At 54.2% G+C, this 17027-nt stretch overlaps 1 long non-coding RNA gene across 1 annotated transcript; it reads left to right on the top strand.

The window, feature by feature from the left end:
• Window positions 1–8714: 8714 nt before the first annotated feature.
• LOC137842617 (uncharacterized) lies at window positions 8715–9406 on the top strand. The gene is made up of 2 exons (XR_011089124.1): window positions 8715–9100; window positions 9131–9406. It is a non-coding gene; the product is annotated as an uncharacterized lncRNA (long non-coding RNA).
• The last annotated feature ends 7621 nt before the right edge of the window (window positions 9407–17027 follow it).

Genomic DNA, 17027 nt, shown 5'->3' with positions numbered 1-17027 from the left:
GTGCGGCTAGCACGCACTTCGCCCAGGATCGGAGCCCAGGGTGTCGATACGGATGGCTGCCGCTCTGGACAGGAAAGAACCCCGGGTCACAGCGACTGCCAGCCCATGAGGCGGCGGATGACAGCCTCACGCTTCGCGGCAAGTCTGGCTCCCACGCCGCTCGTGGCCCGACAACCGTGTCGTGGGATCGCTGTCCCCAGTCCGCCCGAAATGGGACCCGGACCCCGGTGCGGCTAGCACACACGTCGCCCAGGACCGGAGCGTGGGTGTTCGGGAAGGACGACCGCCGCTCCGGACAGGACAGAACCCCTGTCTCGGGGACAGCCACTCCCTGAGCCAGCGGATCACAGCCTCCTGTTTCATTACATGCAGCTCGTGGCCAGACTACCGTGTCATGGGATCGTTGTCCCCAATCAGCCCGAGAAGGGATTCTAACCCATGCGCGGCTAGCATACACGTCTCCCAGGACCGGAATCTAGGCGTTCGGGAAGGACGGCCGCCGCTCCGCACTGGACAGAACCCATCTCGGGGACAGACAGTTCCCGAGCGAGCGGACCACAGCCTCCTGTTTCACGACATGGCTGCTACGCATGCAGTTTGTGGCCGGACCACTGTGTCGTGGGATCTCCTTCCCCGAGCCGCCCGGGACAGAACCCGGACCCCGTGCAGCTAGCACACACGTCGCCCAGGACCGGAGCCCAGTGTCCACATCCGGACGCCTGCCGCTCTGGACTGTCTGAATCCTCAGTCCCTGGCACTGCGTAACTCCGAGCCGGTGAACGACAGCCTCCACTTCTCGACACGGCTGGCAGCCACAGCGCTTGTGGCCGGACAACCGTGTCGTAGGATCTCCTTCCCCGAGGCGCCCGAAATGGGATCCGGACCCCGGTGCGGCGAGCACACACAACACCCAGGATGGAGCCAAAGGGCTCGGGAAGCCGGACCCACGCTGCCCGTGGAGGGACACTCGTGTCCTGCGATCGAAATAGCGGAGCCGACCGAGGTCCCACCCGGACCCCAGTGCGGCTAGCACACACGTCGCCCAGGATAGGACCGTGGGTTTTCGGGACACATGGCTGCCGCTCCGGAGAGGACAGAACCCCATGTCCCCACGACTGCCAGCCCACAAGCCGGTGGAGGACAGCCTCACGCTTCGCGGCAAGGCTGGCACCCACACCGCTTGTGGCTGGTCACCCATGTCTTGCGATCACTTTCGTCGAGCCGCCCAAGGCGGGACCCGGACCCCGGCGCGGCTAGCACACACGTCACCCGGGACCGGAGCCCAGGGTCCACATCCGGACGACTGCCGCTCTGGACTGTCTGAATCGACGTTCCCTGGGAAGGCATAACTCCGAGCCGGTGAACGACAGCCTGACGCTTCGCGGCAAGTCTGGCTCCCATGCCGCTCGTGGCCGGACAACCATGTCATGGTATCGTTGTCCCCAATCCGCCCGAAACGGGATTCTTACCCTTGCACGGCTAGCATACACGTCTCCCAGGACCGGAGTCTTGGCGTTCAGGAAGGACGGCTGCCGCTCCGGGACGGACAGTTCCCGAGCGAACGGAACACAGCCTCCTGCTTCGCGGCAAGGCTGGCAGCCACACCGCTTGTGGCCGGTCACCCGTGTGTTGCGATCACTTTTGTCGAGCCGCCCAAGGCGGGACCCGAACCCCGGTGCGTGAGTGTTCGGAAGTGACGGCCGCCACTCTGGACAGGACTGAACCCCCGGTCTCGGCGACGACCAGCCCCCGAGCCGGCGGACAAGAGTCCTGGCTTCATGATACAGCTGACAACCGTGCCGGTCGAGGGTGGACAACCCTGTCGTGGACCGCGGTCCTCGAGACTCCAGAAACGGGACATGGAGTCTGGTGTGTCTAGCACACCCGTCGCCCAGGATCGGAGCCAAGGAGCTCTGCACAGCCGGTTCCACACTGCCCGTGGACGGACACCCGTGTCCTGCAATCGCTTTCCCGGAGCTGGTCGTCGGGGGACCCGGACCCCGGTGCGGCTAGCACACACGTCGCACAGGACCGGAGCCTAGGGGCTCGGGAAGCCAGACCCACCCTGCTCGTTGAGGGACACACGTGTCCTGCGATCGAAATAGCGGAGCCGACAGAGGTCCGACCGGGACCTAGTGCGGCTAGCACACACATCGCCCGGGACCGGACCACAGAGTCCCCATACGGATGCCTGCTTCACCGTACAGGACAGAACCCTTGGTCTCAAGGAAGACCAGCCCCCGAGCCGGCGGATGACAGCCTCTTGTTTCACGACACGGCTGCTACGCATGCAGCTCGTGGCCGGACACTGTGTCATGGGATCTCCTTCCCCGAGCCGCCCGGGACAGAACTCGGACCCCTGTGCAGCTAGCACACATGTCGCCCAGGACCGGAGCCCAGTGTCCACATCCGGACGCCTGCCGCTCTGGACTGTCTGAATCCCCGGTCCCCGGCACTGCGTAACTCCGAGCCGGTGAACGACAGCCTCCACTTCTCGACACGGCTGGCAGCCACAGCGCTTGTGGCCGGACAACCGTGTCGTAGGATCTCCTTCCCCGAGGCGCCCGAAATGGGATCCGGACCCCGGTGCGGCGAGCACACACGACACCCAGGATGGAGCCAAAGGGCTCGGGAAGCCGGACCCACGCTGCCCGTGGAGGGACACTCGTGTCCTGCGATCGAAATAGCGGAGCTGACAGAGGTCCCACCCGGACCCCAGTGCGGCTAGCACACACGTCGTCCAGGACCGGAGCGTGGCTGTTCGGGAAGGACGGCCGCCGCTCCGGACAGGACAGAAGCTTTGGTCTCGGGGACAGGCAGCCCCCGATCCTGCGGATGACAACCTCCTGTTTCAGAACACGGCTGCTACGCATGCAGCTCGTGGCCGCACAACTGTGTCGTGGGATCGCCTTTTCCGATCCGCCCGAGATGGGGCCCGGATCGTGGTGTGGCTAGCACACACGTTGCCCACGACCTGAGTCAAGGGGCTCGGGACGTTTGGCTCCCGCGCCTCCGAACGGATATAACCGGGAGCGTAGGATGGTCGTTCGCCGATCTGCACGGGATAGAATGGGAACGGCGAGTCCCAATAGCAGCGGACACCAGCCTCCCGCTTCACGGCACGGCCGGCCAACGTGCTGATCGAGGCCGGACACCCGGGACACGGGACAGTCTGCCGGCATGCCGCTCGACACAGTCCACAGATTTCGGAACAGCCGGTCCCCAAACGTCTCGACAGCAACAACCTTGTTCAACGCACGGCAAGCACCGCGCCGTATGTGGCCAGATACCTGTGCCATTGGATAGCCGTCTCCGAGACACCCGAGGTCGGCTCTGGACCCCGGTGCGGCTAGCACTATTGTCTCCTGAGACCGGAACCAAGGGGCTCGGGACGGTCTGCTTCCTCGCCTCCAGATGGAGGCACCCGGGAGCTCGGGACGGCAAGCCTCCCATCCGCATGGGACTGAACCCCGGCACCGGGACGGCCAGTACATTAACCCTTCCCGTTCCTATTCCCGTTCCCGTTACCCTTCTCCTTCCCCTTCCCCTTTCCATTCCCCTTCCTCTTCCCCTTCCTCTAACCCTTTAACACTTACCCTAACTCTAACCCTTACTCTTATCCAAAACTTAACCCTTAACCTTACGCTAAAAAAAAGTTACACTAAACCTAAAACTTACCCTTACACTAAACCTAATTCTCTAACCCTATCCCTAAACCTAACCCTAATACTCTCACCCTAATCTAAACCTAACCAGAACCCGAAACATTACCTTAACCCACTCACCATATCCTTAAATGAACGCGTTTTCTGGGACCCAATTTTTCAGGCTGTGTGAAGGTCCCCTGGGGAGTTCAGTTGTACCAAAAGCCTTCCTTTGGGGGCACTATTGGATGGGCGAAAGGGTCTTTGAATGCGTTTTCTGGGGCCGTATTTTCAATTCCTCTCCCATACCGACTAGGGCTATGATTTGGATTGCTCGGAAAGATCGAACACGAACACAGAGGGTCCAGTTGCATGTGGGGCTTCGTGTAGGCTCCCCTGGGGAGTTCAGTTGTACCCAAAGCCTTCCTTTGGGGGCACTTTTGGATGGGCGAAAGGGGCTTTGAACGCATTTTCTGGGGCCTTCTTTTGAATTCCTCTCTGAATCCGGGGAAGGATATTATTGGGGTTGCTCAGAAAGAGCGAAGACAGAGGGTCCAGTTGCATGTGGGGCTGTGTGAAGGCTCCCCTGAGGAGCTTAACTGTACCCAAAGCCTTTCTAAGGGCGCACTTTTGGATGGGCGAAAGGGGCTTTGAACGCATTTTCTCGGGCCATATTTTGAATTCCTCTCCCATGCCGGGTAGGGATATGTTTCGGGTAGTTCGGAAAGAGGAAACAGAAAGGGTCCAGTTTCATGTGGGGCTGCATAAAGGCTCCCCAGGGGAGTTGAGTTGTACCCAGAGCCTTCCTTTGCGGGGACTTTTGGTTAGGCAAAAGGGTCTTTCAATGCGTTTTCTGAGGCCTTGTTTTTAATTCGTCTCAGATTCCAGGTAGGGGCATGTTTCGGGTTGCTCAGAAAGAGCGAACACAGAGGGTTCAGTTGCATGTGGGGCTGTGTGAAGGCTCCCCTGGGGAGTTCACTTGTACCCAAAACCTTCCCTTTGGGGGAAGATGGTCCAAAGAGGCTCAGAACGCGTTCTCTTAGGCCCGATTTTTCAGTCATCTCCGATGCCAGCTAGAGCTATGTTTAGGCTTGCTCGGAAAGCATGAATACGGAGGGTCCAGTTGCATGTGGGGCTGCATAAAGGCTCCCCTGGGGAGCTGATCTGCATGTAAGATGGGCTTTGGGTACAACGGAACTCCCCAGGGGAGCTGTTACGCAGCCCCACATGCAACTGGACCCTCCGGGTTCACTCTTTCACCGCAACCCTAAATATAGCCCTACCCTGTATGGGAGACGACTGAAAAATCGGGACCAAGAAAATGCGTTCCGAGCCCCTTTCGCCCATCCAAAAGTGCCCCTAAAGGAAGGCTTTCGGGTACATCTAAACTCCCTAGGGGAGCCATTACGCAGCCCCACATGCAACTGGACCCTCCCTATTCGCTCTTTCCGAGCAACCCTAATTATAGCCCTAGCCGGCATGGGAGACGACTTAAAAATCGGGCCCAGAAAACGCGTTACAAGTCCCTTTCGCCCATCCAGAAGTGCCCCCAAAGGAAGGCTTTGGGTACAAGTGAACTCCCCAGGGGAGCCTTTATGCAGCCCCACATGCAACTGGATCCTGCTTATTCACTCTTGCACAGCAAGCCTAAATATAGCCCTAGCCAGCATCGGAGAGGACTGAAAACTCAGGCCTCAGAAAACGCGTTACAAGCCCCTTTTGCCCATCCAAAAGTGCCCTCAAATGAAGGCTTTGGGTACAAGTGAACTCCCCAGGGGAGCCTTTACGCAGCCCCACATGCAACTGGACCCTCCTGGTTCGCTCTTTCCGAACAACCCTAAATTTAGCCCTAACCGGCATGGGAGACGACTGAAAAATTGGGCCCAGAAAAGGCGCTACAAGTCCCTTTCGCCCATCCAATATTGCCCCCAAAGGAAGGCTTTGGGTACAAGTGAACTCCCCAGGCGAGCCTTTACGCAACCCCACATACAGCAGTACCCTCCGTATTTGCTCTTTCACCGGAACCCTAAATATAAAACTAGTCCGCATGGCAGACGACTGAAAACTCATGCCCCAGAACAGGCGTTCTGAGTCCCTTTCACCCATCCAAAAGTGCCGCCATAGGAAGGCTTTGGGTACAAGTGAACTCCCCAGGGGAGCCTTTTTGAAGCCCGACATGCAACTGGACCCTCCGGGTTCGCTGTTTCTGAGCACCCCTAAATATATAGCCCTAGCCGGCTTTGGAGGCGACTGAAAACTCGGGACCCAGAAAACGCGTTCCGAGCCCCTTTCGCCCATCCTAAAGTGCCCCCAGAGGAAGGCTTTGGGTACAAGTGAACTCCCCAGGGGAGACTTTACGCAGCCCCACATGCAACTGAACACTCCGGGTTCGCTCTTTCAGAAGAACCCTAAACATATCCCTAGCCGGCATGGGAGACGAACTGAAAAATCGGGCCCAGAAAACACGTTACAAGTCCCTTTCGCCCATCCAAAAGTGTGCCGAAAAGAAGGCTTTGGGTACAAGTGAACTCCCCAGGGGAGCCTTTATGCAGCCCCACATGCAACTGTACCCTCCGTTTTCGCTCTTTCACAGGAACCCTAAATCTAACCCTGGCCAGCATGGCAGACGACTGAAAATTAATGCCCCAGAAAACGCGTTCCGAGCCCCTTTCGCCCATCCAAAAGTGCCCCCAGAGAAAGTCTTTGGGTACATCTGAACTCCCCAGGGGAGCCTTTACGCAGCCCCAAATGCAGCTGGACCCTCCGTTTTCGCTCTTGCACAGCAACCGTAAATATAGCCCTGACCCGCATGGCAGACGACTGTAAACTGATGTGCCAGAAAAGGCGTTCCGAGCTCCTTTCGCCCATCCAAAAGGGCCCCCAGAGGAAGGCTTTGGGTGCAAGTGAACTCCCCAGGGGAGCCTTTAGGCAGCCCCACATGCAACTGGACCCTCCGTATTCGCTCTTTCACAGCAACCCTAAATATACACCCTGGCCCGCATGGAAGATGACTGAAAAAAGGGGCCCCAGAAAATGGGTTACAAGCCCCTTTCGCCCATCCAAAAGTGCCCCCAAAGGAAGTCTTTGGGTACAACTGAACTCACCAGGGGAGCCATTTTGCAGAACCACATGCAACTGGACCCTCCGGGTTCACTCTTTCACCGCAAGCCTAAGTATAGCCCTAGCCGCAAAGGGAGAAGACTGAAAAATCGGGCCTCAGAAAACGCATTGCGAGTCCCTTTGGACCATCCAAAAATGCCCCCAAAGGAAGGCTTTGGGTACAAGTGAACTCCGCAGGGGAGCCTTTATGCAGGCCCACATGCAACTGGACCCTCTAGGTTCACTCTTTCACAGCAACCCTAAATATATCCCTAGCTGGCTTTAGAGAAGATTGAAAAATCGGGCCCCAGAAAACGCGTTACAAGACCCATTCGCCCATCCAAAAGTGCCCCCAAAGGAAGACTTTGGGTACAACTGAACTCCGCAGGGGAGCCTTTATGCAGGCCCACATGCAACTGGACCCTCCGTATTCGCTCTTTCACAGCAAGCCTAAAAATAGCCCTCGGCGCAATGGGAGAAGACTGAAAAAGCGGGTCTCAGAAAACGCATTGCGAGTCCCGTTGGACCATCCAAAAGTGCCCCCAATGGGAGGCTTTGGGTACAATTGATCACCCCAGGGGAGCCTTTACGCAGTCCCACATTCAACTGGACCCTTCGGGTTCAGTCTTTCACTGCAACACTAAATATATCCCTGGCCGGAAAAGGGAGAAGACTGTAAAATAAGGCCTTAGAAAACGCATTGCGAGTCCCTTTGGACCATCCAAAAGTGCCACCAGAGGAAGGCTTTGGGTACAAGTGAACTCCCCAGGAGAACCTTTACGCAGCCCCACGCGCAACTGGACCCTCTGGGTTCGCTGTTTTCGAGCAAACGTAAATATAGCCCTAGCCAGCATTGGAGATGACTGAAAATTCGAGCCCCAGAAAATGGATTCCGAGCCCCTTTCGCCCATCCAAAAGTGCCCCCAAAGGAAGGCTTTGGGTACATCTGAACTCCCCAGGGGAGCCTTTACACAGCCCCACATGCAACTGGACCCTCCAGGTTCACTCTTTCACCGCAGCCCTAAACATAGCCGTATCTGGCTTAAAAAAAGACTGAAAAAGCGGGCCCCAGAAAAGCATGCGAGTCCCTATAGACCATCCAAAAGCGCCCCCAGAGGAAGGCTTTGGGTACAACTGAACTCCCCAGGGGAGCCTTTACGCAGCCCCACATGCAACTGGACCCTTCGGGTTCAGTCTTTCACCGCAACACTAAATATATCCCTGGCCGGAAAAGGGAGAAGACTGAAAAAGAAGGCCTTAGAAAACGCATTGCGAGTCCTTTTGGACCATCCAAAAGTGCCCCCCAAAAAAGGCTTTGGGTAACAGGGAACTCCCTAGGGGAGCCTTTACGCAGCCCCACATGCAACTGGATCCTGCTTATTCACTCTTGCACAGCAAGCCTAAATATAGCCCTAGCCAGCATCGGAGAGGACTGAAAACTCGGGCCTCAGAAAACGCGTTACAAGCCCCTTTCGCCCATCCAAAAGTGCCCTCAAAGGAAGGCTTTGGGTACAAGTGAACTCCCCAGGGGAGCCTTTACGCAGCCCCACATGCAACTGGACCCTCCTGGTTCGCTCTTTCCGAACAACCCTAAATTTAGCCCTAACCGGCATGGGAGACGACTGAAAAATCGGGCCCAGAAAAGGCGCTACAAGTCCCTTTCGCCCATCCAAAAGTGCCCCCAAAGGAAGGCTTTGGGTACAAGTGAACTCCCCAGGCAAGCCTTTACGCAACCCCACATACAGCAGTACCCTCCGTATTTGCTCTTTCACCGGAACCCTAAATATAAAACTAGTCCGCATGGCAGACGACTGAAAACTCATGCCCCAGAACAGGCGTTCTGAGTCCCTTTCACCCATCCAAAAGTGCCGCCATAGGAAGGCTTTGGGTACAAGTGAACTCCCCAGGGGAGCCTTTTTGAAGCCCGACATGCAACTGGACCCTCCGGGTTCGCTGTTTCTGAGCACTGTGGAGGAATCGTTAAGTGAGGCAGGACATGTGAATGTTGAGCAGTTGGGAGACAATGGGCTGGTGAAGCACCGTACTCAACTCACATGAGCCTTGGCACGTATGCAGCTGGCTGAGAGCCAATCAGGCTCAAGGACACGATGCCCTTGGGCCATCGGGAAAGTCCCTAAGGTGGGACAGGTAGCCAAAAGAAGGAGGACCAGACTGAAAAGCCCGGGAAGTGTTAACCAATCCTGAGCTTAGTTTCTGCAATAGGTATGAGTTGATTATGTTCAAACTAGATAAAAGACGACTGAGCTATCCATTAAAGTTGAAGTTCACTGTTCACTCATATTGATGTGCTGGGTCTTCCTTCCGTCGGCAACAAATTGGCGCCCGAGCAGGGACAAGTCTGAACAGGATTTGGACACTGCTGGCAGTGATCCAGGGCCACGGTTGGACGGAATAAAGGAGAAGCCGGTCCTGCAACGCAGCCCAGGAGGTGAAAAGGACAAGAATCCCTGCACCCGCGCCGGGAAGGTGAAAAGGACGTCGAGTCCCCCGCACCCGGGAGTGGATCCCGCCGGTCGTGCGTCGCCGAGATCTGCAGCTCGGAAGGTGAAAGGGAGTCCCCGCACCCGGGATGAGCCTATTTAGGGTCCCGCCGGAAAAGCGCCGCCGAGGTCTTTGCAAAGGCTGCAACCGACGTATATAAAGGTATGAAAAGATAAGCGGCGTATTATTTGCTCAAATGCTTTTTAGAAAAGCGGAGCATTTTAGATACAGATTGTAGAAAAAGATTGCCAAGGTTATTAGTATATGGGATAGCTAAGGGTTGTTTTACAAGTCCTGATACAGTTTTTTGAACAAACAGAGTGGCGTAAATTTGGAAATAAATTGTTTGATGATGTTAGGAATGATGTTAAGTTTACTGGGAGATTTGATGAGGCCATGGAGAGTAGTGGCTAATGCATTAGCCACACATAAAGATGAACAAAGAGTTGCCGCTGCTGCAACAGAGTGGTCAGGACCACCAAGAAGGGTTAATAATGTTAATCCACAGCAAATAAATATGGAAGGAACAGATTGCCCGTTGCCACCTTCCGTTAGAACTTTTCTCTCACTACCAACAGCTCCAACTGCTCCAATAGAAAGTGAGAAAGGAGCAAGTGAAAGGACCAGTGCTAACTCATTTCTATCAAATATAAATCCCTTCACAACAGGGGCGCAGGGAAGAGAAGGTCTGCAGCCATCGAAGGCCTTTGCTGTTACGCCCCCTGTTGACCTGAACGTGCCTTTTGACCCAGGCCCTATTGGCCTTGGAAAGGAGCGATGGCAAATGAGGCACTGCGTGAAGGGAATTATGAAACGGCAGCACAGTTAACACAAGCTTTTCCGGTAGTATACTATATGACAAATTTAGACTGGAAACTATTAACTCAATTGCGATCTACCGTAAATGATTCAAATGTTAGATTATATTTGGGGAACTAATATATTGCTCCCCGGGGACATACGTGGTATAATGAAGCTGATCCTAACACAACATCAACAGCTTCTTTTTAATGCGCATTGGCAAAGTGTTTGTCAAGAGGCAGTAGCTGTGATAAGGGCACCTGGAGATCCGTTGTATGGTGTCACGTTGGAGGAATTGATGGGACTCGGACCATATTATAGATTAGAGACACAAGCGTTGCTGGGTCCAGACAAAGCTAAAGAATCAATGAGATTGGCTCGAAGAGCCTTGGACCAAATTAGAGAGCCAGGGGGGATACCATCCTATATGGGCATCAAGCAAGGAAGGGAGGAACCATTTGGGTTGTTTATTGATCGAGTAGCAAACGCAATACAAGCGGCTGGGGTACCTGATTATCTAAAGGGCACTATTCTAAAGCAGTGTGCAATTCAAAACTGCAACCCTTCAACTCGTAGTATATTAGCTACGTTACCGGGAACTTGGACAATCGAGGAAGGGTTGGAAAGAATGGCTCAGGTACCAGTAGGCCCACAGGCTATGTTAGTAGAGGCAGTAAAGCAATTAGGTGACAGCATGCGAGAACAGGCACAGGCTGTGAAAGAGCATGTTCAGTCTACACAGAGTCAGGTCCTTGCAGCTCTTGCTCCTTTGCAAACCGCCGGTGGTCCAGTACCACCCCCTAGTAACCAATTACCACACCGCTGCCAATGTTATCGTTGTGGTGCTTTTGGACACGTGAGACGACACTGCAAAGCTGGGGCAGTATGGTGCTCAAATTGTCAGTCGAACAATCACAAGGAAGCGGCATGTCGACGCAACATGCTGGGAAACGGCCGGAACAGCGGCAAGAGTCGCAAACGCCTCCCGTGGCCGCTCCGCTCCCAGCCCCAGCACCGGCCGGGGCAGCGCGGCCGCGGGCGGCCACAGGGCCGGTCCCGGTCCCTGTGCCCGAAGTTTCCCAAGCCCGCCCCGCCGAGGCGGAGGATGCAGCAGGACAGCGCGGAGCGGGGCGGCTTCCCGTGGCCGGAGCCGCTGCCCGTGGGCGGCCCGGTGCTGCCGTTCCGCCGCCCGCGCCGTGGGGAGCGCGGACGGTTCGACTGCGGCGCGCGTGTCAGGGCGAAGCTCAGCAGGCAGGTGGACATGGCAGTGGACATGATCACGGCCTTAAAGCAGCGCCTCAGCAAGTTCGAGGAGGAGACAGAAAAAGAATTGCAGGGAAAAGCCAGGCTCCAGCACTTCATTGAGAACCTGCTGCAGTGCATGGACCTGGCAGAGAGGCAGCTAGAGTATTACCAAAACCAGCAGATCGCCTGCAGCTGTATAGCAGATGTTACACGCTCTTTCCTAACTAGTAATCATGTGTCTCATCCATTTGTGGTGAATGGTCAGTGGCAAAAAGAAAAGGGGGAGAGTAAGGGGCGGCAAAGACAGAAACGGTACCAGGAGGATGCCACTGACACTGACGGCACGGGTAATAGCAGTAGTATAAGTGACACAGGTGTGGGGCGGCGGGCACCAGTGTCCTGGAAATGTGATGGTGAAAAGGACTGTGACAGTGCAGAAGATGAAGAGAATTGCGGCATTGTGACTTGTAGTGCAGCAGAATTTACATGCAGTAGTGGGCAATGTATTTCCAAAAGCTTTGTCTGCAATGGTCAAGGTGACTGCTCCGACCACTTGGATGTATCTTTGGAGCAGTGTGGCCGCCAGCCTGCACCTCTGGTGAAGTGTTATGTGAGTGAGGTGCAGTGCGGCTCAGGTGAAAAAGACTATGACAAAGATCCTGATTGCAAGGATGGAAGTGATGAAATTAACTGCCCTTCTCAGACTTGCAGGCCAGACCAGTTCAGATGTGAAGATGGGAACTGTGTTCATAGGAGTAGGCAGTGCAGTGGTGTGAGAGACTGTCTGGATGGCACTGATGAAGCAAACTGTAACGATGTTATTCAGTGCTCTGGACCTGGCAAATTCAAGTGCAGAAGTGGAGAATGCACAGATATCAATAAAGTGTGTAACCAGCAGAGAGACTGCAAGGACTGGGGTGATGAGCCCCTGAAGGAATGCAACATAAATGAATGTGACTGTCCAGCTGGGTTTGAGTTTGTAGACAAGAGAAACTGTGGAGATTTTGATAAATGTCAAAACCCTGGTATCTGTAGTCAAATATGTATCAACCTGAAAGGTGGCTACAAATGTGAACATAGCCTTGGATATCAGATGATTCCTGCTACAGGAACCTGGAAAAGGCCATACCGGTACAAAAATACAAATAACACCTGTGATTACAATGACGCTGCTAAGCAGGGTTTAGGGGTTCATAGCATGGGGATGATGAGGAACCACCCGCGACACGTCATTACATTAAGTCTGAAAATGATAATAAATGTATTATGAGAGTACTGTACCGAGATACGAAAACGGGACAATGGCTGGGGCCTGCTGATGTGATTTATATGGGGCGAGGTTATGTGTGTATCTCTTCCCCTACAGGGCCAACCTGGGTTCCTAGTCGATGTGTTAAACCAGCCATTGAAGAAAAGTCAAAATCGATCCTCAAACCAATATCAAATCAAACCGGACAAAGTTCATTTTGCCTATTCCTCGCTTCTGCGTCTGATCCTTTCGTTGATGAGTTGATTATGTTTGAAATGGTTAAGGGATCATACGCAAAAAATTGTAGTACAAGATAGTTGGTTTGAAGGTTGGTTTAAATCTCTTTTTGGGAACATGGGTGGATGGTTTTTTCTTCGTCAAAGAGGAACTTCGTTTTCTACTTATAGTTATATTGATTATAGTTGCTGCAAAATAAAAACGGGGGAATTGTGGAGGAATCGTTAAGTGAGGCAGGACATGTGAATGTTGAGCAGTTGGGAGACAATGGGCTGGTGAAGCACCGTACTCAACTCACATGAGCCTTGGCACGTATGCAGCTGGCTGAGAGCCAATCAGGCTCAAGGACACGATGCCCTTGGGCCATCGGGAAAGTCCCTAAGGTGGGACAGGTAGCCAAAAGAAGGAGGACCAGACTGAAAAGCCCGGGAAGTGTTAACCAATCCTGAGCTTAGTTTCTGCAATAGGTATGAGTTGATTATGTTCAAACTAGATAAAAGACGACTGAGCTATCCATTAAAGTTGAAGTTCACTGTTCACTCATATTGATGTGCTGGGTCTTCCTTCCGTCGGCAACAGAGCACCCCTAAATATATAGCCCTAGCCGGCTTTGGAGGCGCCAGAAAATGGGTTACAAGCCCCTTTCGCCCATCCAAAAGTGCCCCCAAAGGAAGTCTTTGGGTACAACTGAACTCACCAGGGGAGCCATTTTGCAGAACCACATGCAACTGGACCCTCCGGGTTCACTCTTTCACCGCAAGCCTAAGTATAGCCCTAGCCGCAAAGGGAGAAGACTGAAAAATCGGGCCTCAGAAAACGCATTGCGAGTCCCTTTGGACCATCCAAAAATGCCCCCAAAGGAAGGCTTTGGGTACAAGTGAACTCCGCAGGGGAGCCTTTATGCAGGCCCACATGCAACTGGACCCTCTAGGTTCACTCTTTCACAGCAACCCTAAATATATCCCTAGCCGGCTTTAGAGAAGATTGAAAAATCGGGCCCCAGAAAACGCGTTACAAGACCCATTCGCCCATCCAAAAGTGCCCCCAAAGGAAGACTTTGGGTACAACTGAACTCCGCAGGGGAGCCTTTATGCAGGCCCACATGCAACTGGACCCTCCGTATTCGCTCTTTCACAGCAAGCCTAAAAATAGCCCTCGGCGCAATGGGAGAAGACTGAAAAAGCGGGTCTCAGAAAACGCATTGCGAGTCCCGTTGGACCATCCAAAAGTGCCCCCAATGGGAGGCTTTGGGTACAATTGATCACCCCAGGGGAGCCTTTACGCAGTCCCACATTCAACTGGACCCTTCGGGTTCAGTCTTTCACCGCAGCCCTAAACATAGCCGTATCTGGCTTAAAAAAAGACTGAAAACTCGGGCCTCAGAAAACGCGTTACAAGCCCCTTTCGCCCATCCAAAAGTGCCCTCAAAGGAAGGCTTTGGGTACAAGTGAACTCCCCAGGGGAGCCTTTACGCAGCCCCACATGCAACTGGACCCTCCTGGTTCGCTCTTTCCGAACAACCCTAAATTTAGCCCTAACCGGCATGGGAGACGACTGAAAAATCGGGCCCAGAAAAGGCGCTACAAGTCCCTTTCGCCCATCCAAAAGTGTCCCCAAAGGAAGGCTTTGGGTACAAGTGAACTCCCCAGGCGAGCCTTTACGCAATCCCACATACAGCAGTACCCTCCGTATTTGCTCTTTCACCAGAACCCTAAATATAAAACTAGTCCGCATGGCAGACGACTGAAAACTCATGCCCCAGAACAGGCGTTCTGAGTCCCTTTCACCCATCCAAAAGTGCCGCCATAGGAAGGCTTTGGGTACAAGTGAACTCCCCAGGGGAGCCTTTTTGAAGCCCGACATGCAACTGGACCCTCCGGGTTCGCTGTTTCTGAGCACCCCTAAATATATAGCCCTAGCCGGCTTTGGAGGCGACTGAAAACTCGGGACCCAGAAAACGCGTTCCGAGCCCCTTTCGCCCATCCTAAAGTGCCCCCAGAGGAAGGCTTTGGGTACAAGTGAACTCCCCAGGGGAGACTTTACTCAGCCCCACATGCAACTGAACACTCTGGGTTCACTCTTTCAGAAGAACCCTAAACATATCCCTAGCCGGCATGGGAGACGAACTGAAAAATCGGGCCCAGAAAACACGTTACAAGTCCCTTTCGCCCATCCAAAAGTGTGCCGAAAAGAAGGCTTTGGGTACAAGTGAACTCCCCAGGGGAGCCTTTATGCAGCCCCACATGCAACTGTACCCTCCGTTTTCGCTCTTTCACAGGAACCCTAAATCTAACCCTGGCCAGCATGGCAGACGACTGAAAATTAATGCCCCAGAAAACGCGTTCCGAGCCCCTTTCGCCCATCCAAAAGTGCCCCCAGAGAAAGTCTTTGGGTACATCTGAACTCCCCAGGCGAGCCTTTACGCAACCCCACATACAGCAGTACCCTCCGTATTTGCTCTTTCACCGGAACCCTAAATATAAAATTAGTCCGCATGGCAGACGACTGAAAACTCATGCCCCAGAGCAGGCGTTCTGAGTCCCTTTCACCCATCCAAAAGTGCCGCCATAGGAAGGCTTTGGGTGCAACTGAACTCCCCAGGGGAGCCTTTTTGAAGCCCGACATGCAACTGGACCCTTCGTGTTCGCTCTTTACAGCAACCCTAAATATACCCCTAGCCACCATGGCAGAAGACTGAAAACTCGGGCTCCAGAAAATGCGTTTCAAGCCCCATTCACCCATCCAGAAGTGCCCCCAAAGGAAGGCTTTGGGTCCAACTGAACTCCCCAGGGGAGCCTTTATGCAGCCCCACATGCAACTGGACCCTCCGGGTTCACTCTTTCATCGCAAGCCGAAATATAGCCCTAGCACGCCTGGCAGTCGACTGAAAACTCGGGCCACAGAAAATGTGTTACGAGCCCCATTCGCCCATCCAAAAGTGCCCCCAAAGGAAGGCTTTGGGTACATCCGAACTCCCCAGGGGAGCCTTTACGCAGCCCCACATGCAACTGGACCCTCCTTGTTCACTGTTTACGAGCAACCCTAAATATAACCCTAGCCACCATGGCAGAAGACTGAAAACTCGGGCTCCAGAAAATGCGTTTCAAGGCCCATTCACCCATCCAGAAGTGCCCCCAAAGGAAGGCTTTGGGTACAAGTGAACTCCCCAGGGGAGCCTTTATGCAGCCCCACATGCAACTGGACCCTCCGGGTTCACTCTTTCACCGCAAGCCTAAATATAGCCCTAGCACGCCTGGCAGTCGACTGAAAGCTCGGGCCACAGAAAATGTGTTACGAGCCCCATTCGCCCATCCAAAAGTGCCCCCAAAGGAAGGCTTTGGGTACAAGTGAACTCCGCAGGGGAGCCTTTATGCAGCCCCACATGCAACTGGACCCTCCTTGTTCACTGTTTACGAGCAACCCTAAATATACCCCTAGCCAGCATGGCAGAAGACTGAAAACTCGGGCTCCAGAAAATGTGTTACGAGCCCCATTCGCCCATCCAAAAGTGCCCCCAAAGGAAGGCTTTGGGTACATCTGAACTCCCCAGGGGAGCCTTTACGCAGCCCCACATGCAACTGGACCCTCTGTGTTCGCTCTTTCACCGCAAGCCTAAATATAGCCCTCGACGCAATGGGAGAAGACTGAAAAAGCGGGCCTCAGAAAACGCATTGCGATTCCCCTTGGACCATCCAAAAGTGGTCCCAAAGGAAGGCTTTGGGTACAACTGGACTCCCCAGGGGAGCCTTAACGCAGCCCCACATGCAACTGGACCCTCCGTATTCGCTCTTTCACAGCAACCCTAAATATAGCCCTGGCCCGCCTGGCAGTCGACTGAAAACTCGGGCCCCAGAAAATGCGTTAAAAGCCTAATTCGCCCATCCAAAAGTGCCCCCAAAGGAAGGCTTTGGGTACATCTGAACTCCCCAGGGGAGCCTTTACTCAGCCCCACATGCAACTGGACCCTCCGTGTTCGCTCTTTACAGCAACACTAAATATACCCCTAGCCAGCATGGCAGAAGACTGAAAACTCGGGCCACAGAAAAAGCGTTTCAAGCCCCTTTCGCCCATCCAGAAGTGCCCCCAAAGGAAGGCTTTGGGTACAAGTGAACTCCCCAGGGGAGCCTTTATGCAGCCCCACATGCAACTGGACCCTCCGTATTCGCTCTTTCACAGCAACCCTAAATATAACCCTGGCCCGCCTTGCAGACGACTGAAAAATCGGGCCCCAGAAAACGTGCTACAAACCC

Source organism: Anas acuta, chromosome 20, assembly GCF_963932015.1.
Source record: "Anas acuta chromosome 20, bAnaAcu1.1, whole genome shotgun sequence".
In the NCBI taxonomy this organism is placed as follows: domain Eukaryota; kingdom Metazoa; phylum Chordata; class Aves; order Anseriformes; family Anatidae; genus Anas; species Anas acuta.
Note: the sequence above shows the minus strand (reverse complement) of the source record. Positions and strands in the feature narration are given on the sequence as shown.